This window comes from Equus quagga, chromosome 15 (genome assembly GCF_021613505.1).
Source record: "Equus quagga isolate Etosha38 chromosome 15, UCLA_HA_Equagga_1.0, whole genome shotgun sequence".
Lineage (NCBI taxonomy): Eukaryota > Metazoa > Chordata > Mammalia > Perissodactyla > Equidae > Equus > Equus quagga.
In genome coordinates, this window is record NC_060281.1 from 5,727,795 (window position 1) to 5,744,701 (window position 16,907).

Consider the following 16,907-nt stretch of genomic DNA (forward strand, 5'->3'; position numbering starts at 1 on the left):
AGACACATTTGTTTCCACAATGGCATGTAAATATAAAAAGTTGTTACGTAAGTGTTAATTTGAAAATACTAAAAATAGTTTCTGTGTTTGGGGGGCATATACACATTTGTATATAAAACTATAAATACTATATGTTTCATTCAGCTATTTTCTTCTAGATAATTGCAGATATGATTGACTAAGGACTTCTTAAGAGGAAATACTGTGATTCTAAAATTAGTCTTTCTTCATTATGTTTTGCTGTTTATGCTCCATATTCTTCCACGTTTCATGCAGCCTGCAGTAGAATGTACTCACTAGATTGCTTTTGGAATCTAATTTCATACTTATTGAAGAAAAAATTTAGTCTGTGTAATTCTTGTTCCCAATTTATTAATATAGAGACCTATTCACTCTGGAACATCAGTATTTTCATTTCTTTATTGCTTTTGTAGATATGCCTGACGTAGGTTCCATCCTATTCAGAATGACTTCTATTCTTCTGTGGTCTGCCCGTTCCTCAGGGAGTCCATCCTTCTGCCTCTGATCTGTGCTACTGTGCTGTGGAGAAAGGGTTTACATACCCCTCTGCCATTTTGTTAGAGACCGAGGGATCCGTCAGTTTGAAGTCACTGAATTTAGTCTGTTCTCTGTGTTGCATTAGCAAATGTCGCTTCTTGCCCTTCCGGCTATCAAAACCAGAGCTTGCTATACATTCTCAGTTGAGAGCAAGTAGACTTGGGACACACAGAGCCATATACTAAATGGCACTGAGGATCACAAGAGAAGTTGCGTATTCTCTAAATCGGACTTGAAACAACTTAACATTTAGTGAAGATAGAAAATTAATAATAATTTAAAAACTACAAAACACAGAAAATGCAGTATGCAGTAGAAATGGTCCTATGTAATAGATAAGCATACATTTCTCTCCGTTCTCATTCAGAAAGAATATGTCTAAGGCACTTTTCTGTCAGAAACCTCTTGGAGTTCCATGCAAGATGGTTGATGAATATATGTGTATCAAACATTAGTTTCCTTTCATTTTTAGTATCTATGCTCTTTTTTTAGGCACATGCCAATACTGTTTATGTGCGGTATTAGATCATTTACAATGTTAGCCAATTCATGGAAGTTTGTGTTTCCAGCAAATGCTTTCAATAACACTGCATAAAAGTTAACTTAATATATGCGGTTGCCAAAAGAATGCTTCATGTTCTACGGGTTTCCATATTCAAAGGCAGTTAAAAGAACACCGTGTGGCAGGTGGAGCCCAGACAGCACTGACCTTTCTCCAGAGGTCAGAGGGCAGGCGGGCAGAAGCTCCTCCTTTATGAGTGTTGAATGCTGGTGCTGTTGCTCTGGTTGTTTCTCCCCAAGTTCCTAAGGGGTGAAAAAATTAAGACAATGAAGAGAATTAGAAGTAAGTAAAAGAGAAATAAGCATTGTCTCTTTTTTGCTTGAATTAAGGAAATAAAAAATTGAAGTGTTTTCATCTTCTAAAAAATCCTTTAAAACATGTCAGCTTGTCTTGATAATAGGATAATTTCAAGTCTCTAAGGAAAAGAAAAGAAAAAGCAGAAAAGCATTTTACCATTCCATTAAATACTGATAGCCACAGAAGAGAGAAAAATAAAAGGGTAAATGCCCACACAAAGGAAAACCAGGAGGCAGGACAGACAGCGTGCACAATTCCCTTTGAATGAACATTTAGATTTAACTGTTTCTTTCTTTGTCATCTTCACAACGTTTGTGTGCATCTTCTGTATAACCTATTTTAATCTGCCTGTGTTTAAATAGTATTTCAGTGTCTCTTTTCCATACTGAATTGCAAACATCTTTTGGGAAGGGATCTTTCATTCTCATGACTGAAATCCCAAGGTCCCTTGTGTGATATCAAAAATGTGTTTATCTGTCTATTTCATTTTTCTTTCCAGTCCTCAGATCCTTCAAGTTCAGCTAAAAATCCTCCTAGGGACATTTCACATCACTCTCAGTCTGTTTTGTTTTGTTTCATCTTACTTTTTAATTTTCATTGTTTTCATTTTTCACTTCAGCACCAATCCACGTTCCTTTCCTTCCCCATTAGAAACTACCCCAGTTTCCTCATTTGTAAGATGAGCTCATGGGAATTTGGAGCTGAACGATACAGCTGATGTAAGACACGTATAGTAAATATAATGGATAGTAGATAGAGTTTTCACTAATATACTACATACATTTTCTGGGTCTTTATCTTGAATCAAGATATTTCCAAAAGAAAAAACAGAGTATTTTAAGTACAAGTTCATCTATAAGATATTGGTTCAGAATTTTTTAAATAATGTGAAATAGTTAAAATAATATATTTTACCTGATGATATGTGGGACATATTTTTTAGGATAGGTTTATTCAGATTCAAAATCAATCATAAGATAGTAATGGATTCCAAATATTTGTCTACTTCTGTATATCCTTTTATTGTATGAAAAAATGATGTTAAAGATAAAGGTGAACTCATATTCTTTCACGTGACTCATTGTTATTCCAGGTAACTATTATTCCTGTCCTAGGATCAGTCACTTCTGATTAATATGGAAAACAAAAGATTTAATAAAAGAAATGTGTTACCTGGTTGTATTCTAAGTTTCCCAGTAGACTTCTTAGGACATAACCATTTCTTAGTCTTCACCAGTACTGAGTATAACACGTAACACACGTCAGGAACCCAATAAATATTTTTGAAATTAATCAATTAATGAATGCATAAAGATTAGGCATATTGTTAACTTGATTTATCTTTGTCTTCTAATCTAGAAAAGGGAGGTTCTGAATTTTCCTTAGATGTTTTATCAAATAACTTTTAAAATCACATAAGAGCTAAATGTATTAAATTTTACTATGTAAGCTAAAAAGAATCTGCGTTGATTTTACCACATTTACAATAAAAATAAATACCATATTTTGACCTTGAAATATGCCAATCTGGATAGTAAAGGATTTAGTAAATTATTTCACTTACATACAGTGAAAAAAGTGGCATTATCAAGTCCAATTGTTAGAAAGGAGGACAGTAATTTATAGGGTTAATTGGTCCAAAATAATATACTTAGAAATTGTAGGAATCTGAATCTGAAGGTATACTTACAAAATGGTCTATAAGGACTGTACTTTCCATTATGCACTTGGAAAATACTGAAACACAAGCTCAAATGTAGCCTTGCTGGCACTTTGTATCATTGGAAGTGAGAAAAATCAGATAAACCTATGATCAATAGATTTGATCGATCAGTTTGTTTGTGTCCTTTTACTCAGCAGCATTATTAAAAAGGACCAAAAGTAATACTAGGATGCGTAATCCATAAAGAACACAGGTCATTAACGTGCACTCCACGAAACAGCGCTTGGGCAGGAGGCTGAGGAAGAGATGAATGGACTGAGCGGACTAATTAGTAACTGAGGTGCAGGAGTCACTGGCAGCAAGAAGGCTGCAGCACAGAGGCTGCAATCGACGTGGCATAAATAATGCAGACTGCAAAGCTGTAATACAAATGACGAGGATGCTGAGAGACAACAAGCACTACTGCAATCTGACGCAAGGAAATTTTTTTGACTATTCGATTTACTTCTAAAGGTGCAAACCAATTAATAAAATGAAGATAAAAATTTGACTCTCATTTAAAATGTAAACCATTTATGGCAAATGAATTGTGGCTGACTTGAACTATTCTTATTAATAATTTTACTATTTTTTAAAAAGTTCTATTTAAATACCATGAAAAAAACATAGTAGTGTCAAAATCTTACATTAAAGGCTAATTTTAGGAAACCAGTTGCTTTTGAAAATTTGTAGTGAAAAGCAAATAAGCAAATGTGTTTTTAAATAATTTTAATATAAATTTGTATTTATATTTTAATATGCATATATATGTATGAATACACATTTTGTGTATATTTAATTATGTTAGTTTGAAATTGTTTCTAAAGCATTATTTGACTTATATAAATGGGAATTTCATATTACTCTAATTCTAATACATTACAAATTAAATTACTTCTCACAGGAAAATAAAAGCCAAAGATAAGGAACTAGAGTACAGAGATGATCAATATATATTTTGTCAAAATCTGATCTATTACAAAACAATTAAGGATAATTTCTGTGTCTGACGCTGGATAATAAATTTTTGAAACTACCATTTTGGTGGCATTTTAATATCGAGTCCAGATATTTACCAGCAGCTAAAAACTTCAACTGTATATGCTAAAATAGAAAGAAGGATGAAAAATGGAATTTAAGCAATATTTAAGTGGGTCACAATAAAATACGTCACTTCATAAAGGATGTCTATTCATTAATACAGATTGCTAAATCCCTTAGGCCTTAAACACATTATTTACAAAAGGAATCATAAGAAATATATGAATAAGTTTACCTTTTAGAAGTTTGCTCAGCTATAAAATGAGCCGCAGATTTCAATTTCCTCCCCTGTATTCCCATGAAAAGTGAGTTTTATTATGGAAAGTGTTGTAAACCTTAGCTTACCGTTTACAAATGCATGTTTATTGGGCATCCTCAAAATATAAAGTTTCCATACTTCAAAATACTCATTTAAAGATGATAATAGCTTAGTATAACCTGATCCATTTGTGAGTTCAACAAATATTTCCTGAACACACAATTTACCAGCTCTGTGTTAGTTTCTGATAATGAAATTGTATTATTTTGAAGGAATATTTCAAACTGTATGTCTATATGTCCATTTAAACAAAATATTTAAGAACTATTTATTAGCCTGCACTAAGAACAATTTGATTGCAATTTTATCTTAACTCTTTGCTTTTGTTATGAAAAGACACCTCGTGTTAAGTTTAGGGACATGTGTGTAAATTAATTTTTGTATTAATACTTAGAGTGATAGAGGGCTACATAATGACTTACATTTTAGTGTTTTGTAATAGAAATAGAAAATATTCAGAATATTTATTCTTTAATTTTCAAAGAAAAAAGAGGAATTTCATGCTGAATATACTAAGTAAATTTTATATTAATGAAACAATAACTTTTCATGTATTAATAAACAGCTTTAAATAATATTGCTTTCGTACTTCTTTAAAGACACAACTATGTAATTTCTATTTTTCCATTATATTTTATAACAATGTTATACATATATTAATGTCTTGTTTTATAGCATATTTGCAGAATATTGTTCTATATAGAAAGCACTTGAACATTGATTTATCTTTGATCTTTGAACATTATTTGATCTTTAAAACAGCCCTGTGACTTGCATGGTGCTGTTACAATTATGCCAAATTTCAAACAACAAAGATAACTTGGCCATGGTCATTCTGTTACAAGAGTCAGTTACTTCAAATATCTAATGGTGTGATCAAAACTAATGGTTATTTCTCTTAATTTCTAGTGGATAGCCTATTTTCCTTAAAGCATTCTGCCACGCTAACATTGTGTGTGTATTGGGTGCACACCATTGTACCAGAACAAACGAAATACAATCTCCATATTCTCTGAAAGATTCAACAAAAATAGGTTTTCCTTTTTTAAAAATTGATATGTAATAGCCTTACAGATTTTTTTGTTGGTGGTGGTCTATCAAAAATTAAATATCTAAAACTTTTATTGAAAGAACCATAGTTTTAGTGGCTGAATTTCCCCAGAATCTGATCAATTTGGTATATATATGGATTTAAAGCAAAATGAGGAACAAAGCATGTTTCTGTGTCTCTACAACATTGCTAGGGAGGTTTGGAAGTTGGAAATGAAAATATTTTATTAATAAAACATTTATTATTTTCCAAACTGATTTTAAGTGGTGGTGGACTGAAGAGTTTGTGACTCAGTGACCCAAAAATCTTCCGATCACATGGGTTATATCCAGTGACGTGGTAAATATTTAATATCAGGCTCTTGTGGATAAGGGGATGGTATGAACAAACCCTGATTTGTAACATTTGCTGATTTCTGTGGTGTTAATTCTCTCACCACATTGAGTTTCAAGCTACTGGCACGATGTCACTGAACACACAAGTGGAAACAGACGTGCACAATTAGCTCTCATGAGCCTGGGCAAGCCGGTTCTAGCACACGGCCGTTTTTATCCGCAGATATTTGCCATAACAGAAATTAAAAAAGAAATTTTTGTTTTTTTGAGGAAGATTAGCCCTGAGCTAACTAATGTCAATCCTCCTCTTTTTGCTGAGGAAGACTGGCTCTTGGCTAACATCTATGCCCATCTTCCTCTACTTTATACATGGGACGCCTACCACAGCATGACTTTTGCCAGGCTGTGCCATGTCCGCACCCAGGATCCGAACAGGCAAACCACGGGCTGCCGAGACAGGGAACGTGCGAACTTAACCGCTGCACCACCGTGCCGGCCCCTAAAAGAGAAATTTAAAAGATAATTATAAATTAATTTATTTTAAAATAACAATCATCAATCTATTATCTATTCACATAGATAACATAACTTTTATGAAAAATAACTCTATTTTCCAAACAAAAAATATTAGAGATAGTGGAATTGTTTTATATTTTCCCATTGTTTTACATTTTCTCAAATTTCTTTAATGTGTGACAAGAGAAGAAAGCTGGATTTTCATAGCTGATAAACCACTGACTCTGCTGTAACATCACACATTATGTAGCAGTGAAAGACTGCAGCAAAGAAGACCAATATCTTAATAGTATTCATGAAAATAGTTGGATCTTGATGATCTGCAGAATGAGTGTTGAAGACCCACCAGGATCTTTGGATCACACTTTGAACAACACTGCTAGAGAGAAATAAGTGGGATTAACAAATGGCCTATGTGAAAACCATCTAAATAAGAGGAAAGCAGGACACCATGAGCATGACTTCTCCGGGAAACAGAGAGAGAAGGAGCTGTGAGATACAATATTTAAGGAGTAGTTAAGAGATCATAAAATTGACCATGTAACCTGCGATCTTTTGAGCATATGAGAAGCCAAAACAAAAGGAGCTTTTAAAATGTGTGACTTTAAATTATATGCAGGAACAGTATCCCATCCTTCTGTGCCTCCCACATTTGTAAGAGGCACACTGTGCCAGAGGGTCTAGCCAGTGCACCAGGGTAAAAAAAAGAAGTAAACACATCTAGAATAGAGAGGAACAATTACACTGTCTCTGTGGAGATAACATATGTAGGAAATCCTACTGAATCTACAAAAAAGTTATTAAAACTAATAAATTTTCATTTAGCAAAGTTGCAGTCAACTAGGTGAATATAAAAATTCAATTTCATTTCTATATGATGGCAATAAATAATCATAAATTAAAATATTTAGAAAGCATCTAAAATATAAAATACTTAGGGATAAATCTGACCCAATATGTGCGCTATCTGGGCACTGAAATACACAGACTATTTTTGCTGATACAAATTTTAAGATATAAATAAATGGAGAGACAGTTTCATTGATTAGGAGACTCAATATTGTTAAGAATTTAGTTCTCTGAAAGTCAGCCTATGGATTCAACAAAATCCCAATCAAAATTGAAGCAGGCTTTTCTGCAGAAATTGACAAACTGATTCAAATATCCACAAAGAAATGCAAAGGACTTAGAATATCAAAACAATTGTGAAAAAAATAAGAACAAAGTTAGATAAATTACACTTAATGGTTTTAAGAAAAATCAGTATCAATAAGAGTACATTAAGCAAGGCAGTGTGATAGTTGTGTAAAGATGGGATAAACGCTCACAGGAGCAAAATAGAGTCCCAGAATAGACCCATCTATGGTAAATTGCTTCCTTGGACTGCACAAGCAAAGTACTCCCAATCTGGAAAAATTTTTTGTACCTGATCACGATTAGCAACCCATACCACAGAACTCACATTGTGATGGCTGGAGTAATTAATGCTGAGAACAGGCCGTAAAAGGTCATCCATTTTCTCCCTAGTTCTTTCAGAACACTCTATTTTGAAATACTGACTCTCCATGTAATGTGTCTGATGACCCTGAAACTGCCATGCTGGATAAGCCACATGGAGATGCTTCAGTAGATGGCTCCAGCCGAACTCTCAGCTGAAAGACACCATAAATGGCAAGGGGGGAAGCCAAGGCGTCTTGGATGTCCCAATCTGGGGAGCTTCGATCACAGCCAACATCTTACTTTAATTGCATGATGGACTCTAAGTGAGAACTTCCAATCAAAGCATCCCTAAAGCACCATTTCATGAAACGGTCAGCTAAATGAAATGGTTGCTTTGAATTTCTAAGCTGTAGGGTAATTAGTTATGAAGCAAAATATAACTGGAATATAGCCTGCATTTAATAACTTGTTCTAGAATTATCCTAAGATCTAATCATCTTTTTTCCTTTTCATTTTATCCCTTTTGTAGTGAGAGCTTTTATAGCTCTAGTCTCTATGTATCATCCAACTTCCTATTATCTATCTTGCCTATCCTCTTTTTTCTTTCCTTCCTCCAAATAATTTATATATACATATATAATATGTATTACATTATTAATATATTATACAATACATCCAAGCTGATACATGGATGGATATATATATATATCCATCCATGTATCAGCTTACTATGGGACAACCCTCAAAATCCTTGGACGCTCTTTTGTTAGCTTAGAAGGTCTACAATGTACCGCATTAAATCTTTCAAAGGCATTTTACAAAGCACCTGGAGCCACTCCCTTGATTTGGTCTTTATCTTACAATGCCTTACTTTAGGAATATTTTACTTTCAAAAGAATGAAGATGTGAAAGCTTCACTCTCCAAGCAGGCAAACCTGGCTCCTCTATATCTCCTCTAAACTCAGCTTGCAATATGTATTCTTTAGTTCATCTCTCTCTTCCCACATCTTGTCATGTGCACCAAACAGAAGACAATTGGAAATTTCAGTAACATGCCTACAAATAGCCTTAGCCAGATCCATAAGTCCATTAGATGTGTTTTTCCATCTTCCATGTTACCAACAGGAACAATTTTCTAATTGTTTCACCATTACATAATATGAGACATTGTAGGTTTAGCCTGCCATAGCAGTTTCCTCCCTAATTTTCCAGCATCTACTGACAAATTTAACACCATTTTCCAGCCTTTTCTAAGAGTATCCTCACCGGTTTTCAAGCTTCCACCAACTACCCTTTCCAGATGTTTTAGAATTTTTTGTTATGCAGCACTCCACTTCCAATTTCTGTATTAGCCAACTTATACTACATAACAAAATAGCCTAACACTAAGCAAGATAAAATACAGACATTTATTATTTTCTCATGATCTGTAGATTTTGCCAGTTCTTCAGGTCTTGTCCAAGCCAGCTGAGGCTGGCTGGTTTAAGGTACCTGAATTACATGTCTAGTGGTTTTGAGAGCTGGGATATCTGAGAAGACTAAGACCTCTTTCATTCTCCTAGCCCAGACTGGTTCACACGGGAGAAGAAGGGTTTCCATGAACAAGAGAAGGCTTGTACCAGTGCAAAAGAACATTTCAAATCCCAGTGTGTATTATGTTTGCTATTTACAATTGTCAAAATCATATCAAAGCCAATTCCACATTCAGGTTGTGGAGAATCAGACTCCCCCTTTAAGTGAAAAGAGAGTCAAAATTATGTTGCATAGGGACATGAATACAGGGAGGCCGGATCAAATTGGTAGTCATTACTGAAATGATCTAACACAATTGAAATATTTGGATCACGCTAAGTTGGGTCCTCTTTGGACTTTCATACACATGAAAAGAGACCTGTTTGCTGAGAAGCTAATAAGTCAAATGTAGTGGGCTTCTTTTAGAGCGTTTACACTGACTGTGTACTTCTTTGTAAAAGAACTCCCTTTGCTATGACACTAGAAGCCATTTATGCATTACATCCACCTACATACAGATGGAAAGATCAGTGTAAATAGAAGGAGAAGCAATTATGTTCTCCTATTCAACAATCTGTGAGACACCTGAAGAAGGCATAAGACCCAAGTTAGATCAGTGTTGGGTGGATGAATGAAATCTGACAAATCCCATCTGCCTTTTTCTTCACTTCTTGATTATTTAACTGATCAATATTTTCTATTTCTTTGAAATACTCATGTCCTTTCCATAAATTTGCCCTCAATGTATGTATGCATGTTTGCACGATTAGAATAGTTTGCAAGAGCATTCCAAAGCTCACAATTAAGAATGTCATTTAAGGAAGTGACTTGTGTCAGGATTCAGAGACGGGTATACCTGATTCCAAAGCTTGTGCTCTCTCCACTGACTCCTGCTCCCCCATCGCACTGTAATCGGATAAAGGGGAATTGAATTTACTCGCTTCTCCTCCGCATTTCTCCTAGGCTTTTCTCCTGAGGAAGGGAGATGGAAGCAGAATTATAGAAGATTGTTATTACAGAGAAATTGATCGTAATATGTGATAAAGAAACGATGGATCAGAATTTATGATCTTGCTCTTACAAATATTTTTTTTTAGTACCTAATCTTTTAAAAAAAAATCTTAGCATTCTAGCAAACAGCCTCTACTGCCGTACTCTCTACTTCTGCCCTCTCTATACAGAAATTCTTCTTCACATTTATTAAAGTGTGTTTTACTAGTATTCTTATGCATTAAAGTTACACACATTCTTTTTTTTTTTTTTTTTTTTTTTTTAGCTACTACATTCTGTGAAAGTCTAAGCAGAAAAACGTACTGGGGAAGCTTATTAACTAAATAGTTAAATTCAATGATCATAGTATCTGGAAAGTTTACTGGGTATACTTTTTAAAAATATATGCTCAGGAACCTGTTTCTGAAGGTACCAAAAGTCTTAATATCTTTTAAAAAAGTCAGGGTAATTAACCCTGGATGGGCCACAGTCTTAACATTATAGCTTTACTCAGCCAAGAGTATTTCAAATAAAATAAAATTTCTTGGGCCAGCCTGGTGGTGCAGCGGTTAAGTTTTCACTTTCCTCTTCGGTGGCCCAGGGTTCGCCAGTTCAGATCCCGGGTGCGGACATGGCACCGCTTGGCAAAAGCCATGCTGTGGTAGGCGTCCCACGTATAAAGTAGAGGAAGATGGGCATGGATGTTATCTCAGGGCCAGTCTTCCTCAGCAAAAAGAGGAGGATTAGCAGTAGTTAGCTCAGGGCTAACCTTCCTCAAAAAAATAAAATAAAATAAAATTTCTTTTCCAATCGATTGATAAAATATGCAAAAGTCCTTATACAGTTCATCATATAAAATAGGTATTTTATTAATATTTTCTTTCATTAAGAAGAAAGTAAAGTCCTAAATATAGTAAGGTAGTAATTAGCTCTATTAATGAAAAAGCTCAGGTTCATGACACTGTTTTTTTAAGAATCTTAGGATCTTTTTCAAACAGATAATTCTCCCCAGCATGAAGATATTATTGAATGAATGTGCCTGCCATAGGATGGTATAAATCATCTCTAGACTCATTTCTGCAGCCTTGACAACAAATTCCTGCATTGAGAGTTTATCTCTCATCAAGAAACATCTTTTGACAGTCTCACCTAGGATTTGTTCCAATTAGCAAAATCAATAACTCCATAAGGCCAATAATAATTCCAAAAGCCAATAAGGCTCTTCTCCATCCAGTTGTCATGATATCAATGGCTCCACTGCAGCTATTTACTGAATACATACTCTGTGCTAGAGTGCACTAGCATTACGAGGGGGAAAATTATTGCCCAAAATAGGGTGCTGTGCAAAATACACATTATTAACCTGGTCTTCAAGACCATGATTATCATCATCATCATCAATCTTACAGCATGCTTCATAAGTACTGGAAAATTAGTATAACTTTCCTTCTAGTAAATTCTCTTCTCTATATTTCCTATAAATTAAAATGAAACATTATCTTTTCATAAACTGGATTCTTTACATTATGTAGACATCTATTTCTATTACAAATCAACAAGACATATACCATAAATAATGTATTTAAAAAATGTAACTTAAAACACGAGAGAAGTGTAGTTCCTGAACATAGAAAAATCTGGAAGAAATGATGGAGAAATTATTTATACTTGAAAACATTTAAATCAAGTTTCCAGAGAATATAGATAATATTGAAGTTTATTATTTGATATTTGTAAAACTAAACTTTAAAATTTTGGTATAATTACATGTATTTTCATGAATACTACAGGAATCTAGTAATTTCTATGTCTACTGCCTGGGATTCCCCATGAGGCAAGAATAAGTCCACTGTTAACTTCATTCACTCAAACTAATGAACCTCCATTTCTCAGGACGATTGGTACATTGTCATGTGGCTTATTTAAAAATAATTGTAATAGTACTCAGTAGGTTTAGAAATAATTAAAATGGTTGGATTATTTCTGTTGCAATATAATGAGTTTTTTAGAAGTGCCTAGAGGATTAGGGATTTATATTGAAAGACTGATTAGTTTTTCTGGAATTGAGGAAAAAAGGTACCTGTATAAAAGTTTATTATGCTTTTGAAATAGTAACAACATTAAGATACAAAATTTGTAACATATAACATTACACATCTTCAATAAAATTATTTGAGATTGTGAAAAATTCAGGGTTTTACCTTACCAAATTACAAAGCAAAACTTTCTCAAACTGTTTTGTATGTGAAATACTGTATGAAGAACTAATTGAGTCAATTTAGTAATCTGATGGAGTAATGTTGATTTTGAAGCAGTTCTTTCATTCATCCAAACGAATAAAACAGATTTCATACTGAGTCTAACATAAAATGTGAAAAGCCTAATATGAGCTCTTTCTAAATACTCAGAAGTGGATTTCAGATATTCATATTTATAAATTCTCACGAATCAGGAATTGTCCAAGACTCTGTACCACCTTGAAGAAGACAAAGCAGCAATCATTATAAACAATATGATGGAGGAAACCAGATGGGATGGAGGAACATGTAGCAAGGACATCTTTCCCAGGTACGAGGTGAGTTAAGAGTGTCAGTGAAACCATGGAAGTTATTTCACATTTAGTATACCAATAATTCGGAATAGCTTTTTTTTTTAAATAATGTTAAATTTACAGAAGACTAGCAAAGGTAGCACAGACAGTTTCGAATATCCTTCACTCAGTTTCCCTTAATGTTAAAATCTTACATTACCATAGTATAATAAGCAAAACAAAAAAAATTAATATTGGCACATACTAAACTACATACTTTATTCAGATTTTCCCAGTTTTTTTAATAAACCACTTTATTGAGGTATGATTGACATGTAAAAAGCTTTACATATTTAATGTATACAATTCAATGTGCTTGGGGATAATATACACCCAGGAAACCATCACCACCGTCAAAGTCGTAGATGTATCTATCACCTCCCAAAGTTTCCTCCTGCCCCCTGTATTATTATTGTTTTCATTATTATTATTTATTTTTGTGTGTAGTGGAATACTTAACAAAAGAGCTACCCTCTTAGCAAATTTTAGGTATATAATACAGCACCGTTAGCCATAGGCACTATGCAGTATCATAGATCTCCAACACTTCGTTGGCATAACATCTCTTTTCCAGAATCCAGTCTGAAATCTCAGACTGCAGTGAGTTGTCATGGCTCCTTAGTTTTCTTCAATCTGTGAAAACTATTCAGTCTTTTCTTTCATTTTGTGACCAGGCCACTTTTGAAGAATACCGATTAGGTATTTTTTAGATTGTTTCTCAAACTGGGATTCTTTGGTGCTTTTCATGATCATGCTGAAATTATGGATTTGGGGAAAAAGACCATGAGGTGATGTAACTCTTTCATGACACCCTATCTGGGGATACATGATACTAATCCGTCTTATTACAAATGATGCTCATCTTGATCGCTTGATTAAGATAGTACCCACAAGCTGCTGCAGTGTGGATGAACTACTTTCCCCTCCCTGTGGATCTTGTCTATAGCAATTACCACAACATCAGTTTTATAATGTTGATTTTCTATTTCTCTCCTTACTTATTCATTCATTTACCGGGACTTTTCTATAAGTAAGAATTGTCCTTTCTCCACCGTTTATTTATATATTTAATCATTATTAATTTGTATCATTATGGGCTCATAGATATTTATTTTATTTTCTAGGTCATAATGACTACTATTCTCTGAATATATTTTTATATTCTTTTATATTATTTCATTATGCTATTATTCATTTGGCCACAACAATTGGTTATAATCCACTACTATTTACGAAGATACTTTTGATTAGCTTATTTCTGCTATTATCCAGGTAGTAACAAATATTGAAACAAAACTGAGATTAACTTTTCAAATATCCCCAAAATATATAATTTCCACTGATTATAATATTCATTATGGTTAATATATATAATAAAAATATTCTTTGCAGAACATTTGGTCCTGTCCAAAACATCCATAAGACATTTGGTCCATGACAAGAGGTTCTTGACATTTGGGCTTGTCCAAAACATCTATGAGCATATTTGGTCTATGCCAAATGGTCGTGGACAGGAGCAAATACCAAGGCCCTTTTGGCATGGATTGGTGTCTCCATGAACATTTTGGATAGGATCAAATATGAATAAATATCAAGGATCTTTTGGCATGGACGAAATGTCTGATGGATGTTTTGGACAGGACCAGTTGTCTGCTAATTAAAATATTTACAAAACATTTTTAGCCAAATAATCAAATATCAGTCATGAGATTTCCTTTAAAAATCTTCAAATACAGAGTTTCCTTCTCCTTTCAAAATTTCAATATTAGAAATTTAGACTAGGTAATATCTTATAAAATAGCCTTGATATTGATCACTTATCAATCTAATAAAATGGGAAATTCTTCTACCTAGAATCAATTTTAATATTTGTTGACTTCCTTTGCAATTCTATTTTTAACCTGAAGTTTTGTCTAATATTTCAAATTAACACAATCCCAATACAACATGAATTGTTGAATAAATCCATGCTGGAAAAAGACTAGATAATAATCCTCAAAATGAGGAGAATGTGCATTGAAATGCAGGACGGCATCCATTGTCAGAGCACGCTCTCCTTCAGTTGCTCCTAGAATTCTTCAGTGTCTATTCCCAGTATCACAGCAGAGAGAGTCAAACCACAGGTAAACACATGAGTGTTCTCCTTTTCCATAATTCTAAAAAATGTCATATCTAACAATTAAAAGGATAAGATTTGAAACATATTATAAGGAGTAGAAGATGTTAGCATTGTGAAATAACCTATCAGATATGTATTTACCTTGTAAGCAGGATAATGTGTTTGCATTTACAGACTAAATTAACATCGGGCAGAAGACAGCACTTTATTGATTTCATACTATCAAGCACAGTGAGAATTTGAAATGAATTTGTGCATTGTTTATGTAGTTTTTTTCTGGCCTATAATAGTTAAATTGAACTACTGTCAGAAATTACAGACAATGAATGTGCATTTTGTTCCCTCCCTCTGACAGGTTCTGTCTCAAAAAGCCTTTCTAAAGCATGAAGTACTTTGGACTCCGAGTTTTCATATTATACTTTTCTGTCTTGGATTTTTAGTCTGGCTGTCATTCTGTATGAATGATAAACACCTGTTCTGGACCCAGTGCTCACAGAGAGGTCCTGTGTACTCTAGAGATGAAGAGACAAGGCCCAGTAGGTGCTTAAAACTGATCAGTTTTATTACTAACTAAGTCAGAGGGAAGAATAGAAATGCCATTGGTAAAGTGTGCCTGATTTTAGAGTGATGTGTCCTCATATAAACATATATAGATCAACTGCTCTCTCTTGGCCATAATTTGTCCAAAATAATGACCATTACATTTTCATAGGTTTTTTTGCTGTAAAGGCACATGAATAAATTTACTAATCTTTCTATCCAATACACACAAAATTCAAAAAGAAATATATAAAACAAAAACTTTACATGAAAGTTCAACCTAATTTAAGAAGATATCAGAAATTTAGCCATGGATCATATCTGCTTGAATGTAAATATGACCAATAGTAATTTATGTGGCTTAAGAATATTTGCCTATACTCTGACAAGAAAGAAAGAGAGAAAGAAGGAAAACCCCTCAAAAATGGGAAAAAAGAAAAGCCCACTTTCCACCAAATTTTAGATGGTACAGCTTATATGCCAATATGGTAAATAACTTAAATATTTCTGAAATAATTTTAGATCTGTAGGCTTCTTAAACTGTCTTTTGAGCATATATTCCTAGAAAACTAGTAAAAGCTATAGGCTCCTTCTCCAAGAAAAATGTTTTTAGCCATATATGCATGCACAAAAATATATGTGTACAATTTTAGAGGTTAATTCAGCCTTTTAAGTCCACACTTGGATCCATAGATTTTCTTGTCTTCTACGATATGCCATCTTGTTGTAAAGGAATAAAGACAACAAAATTTATAGAGAAGGTGAAGAAGATATAAATAAAAGTAGGGAAAAAACATGAAGGTTCTGGCACTGGTGCTCGGAACACCATATCCACAGAAAAGGAGTTTGCTGGGGTCTTGAGACCAATAAAATCCTCCCTTTAATAAAGTTCAGACTAAATATTATACCCTGGAAAAAAAAAATGTGGGAAGAAATCGACAGCACACTATTTTAGGAAGAGTGTCACATTCCCTGGATGCTTCACTGAGACAATAATGTGAAGTCAAACTAAAGTCTTCAAATCATATGGGAACCCCTGATTAAAAGAAAAGGACGAAGTGGACTGAAAAACTCTCACTAAAAGCTAATAAAAGGTAGTAAACACTACCGTCACAAAAGGCAGGACAGGAGGCAAAATGTTACTTAACTATTCTCTGGCTTGACTTAGTGTTATTTATCCTGTATGTATCTTTTGAAGATCTCAATTTTTGTATCAATAAAGCTATGTGATCAATGTACATGTTTGATATTTTCACGATAAAAAACAAAGCATAACATAACAAAATATACAAACAAACAATACCCCAGTAAGATTTCCTCACTGATTACAAGGAA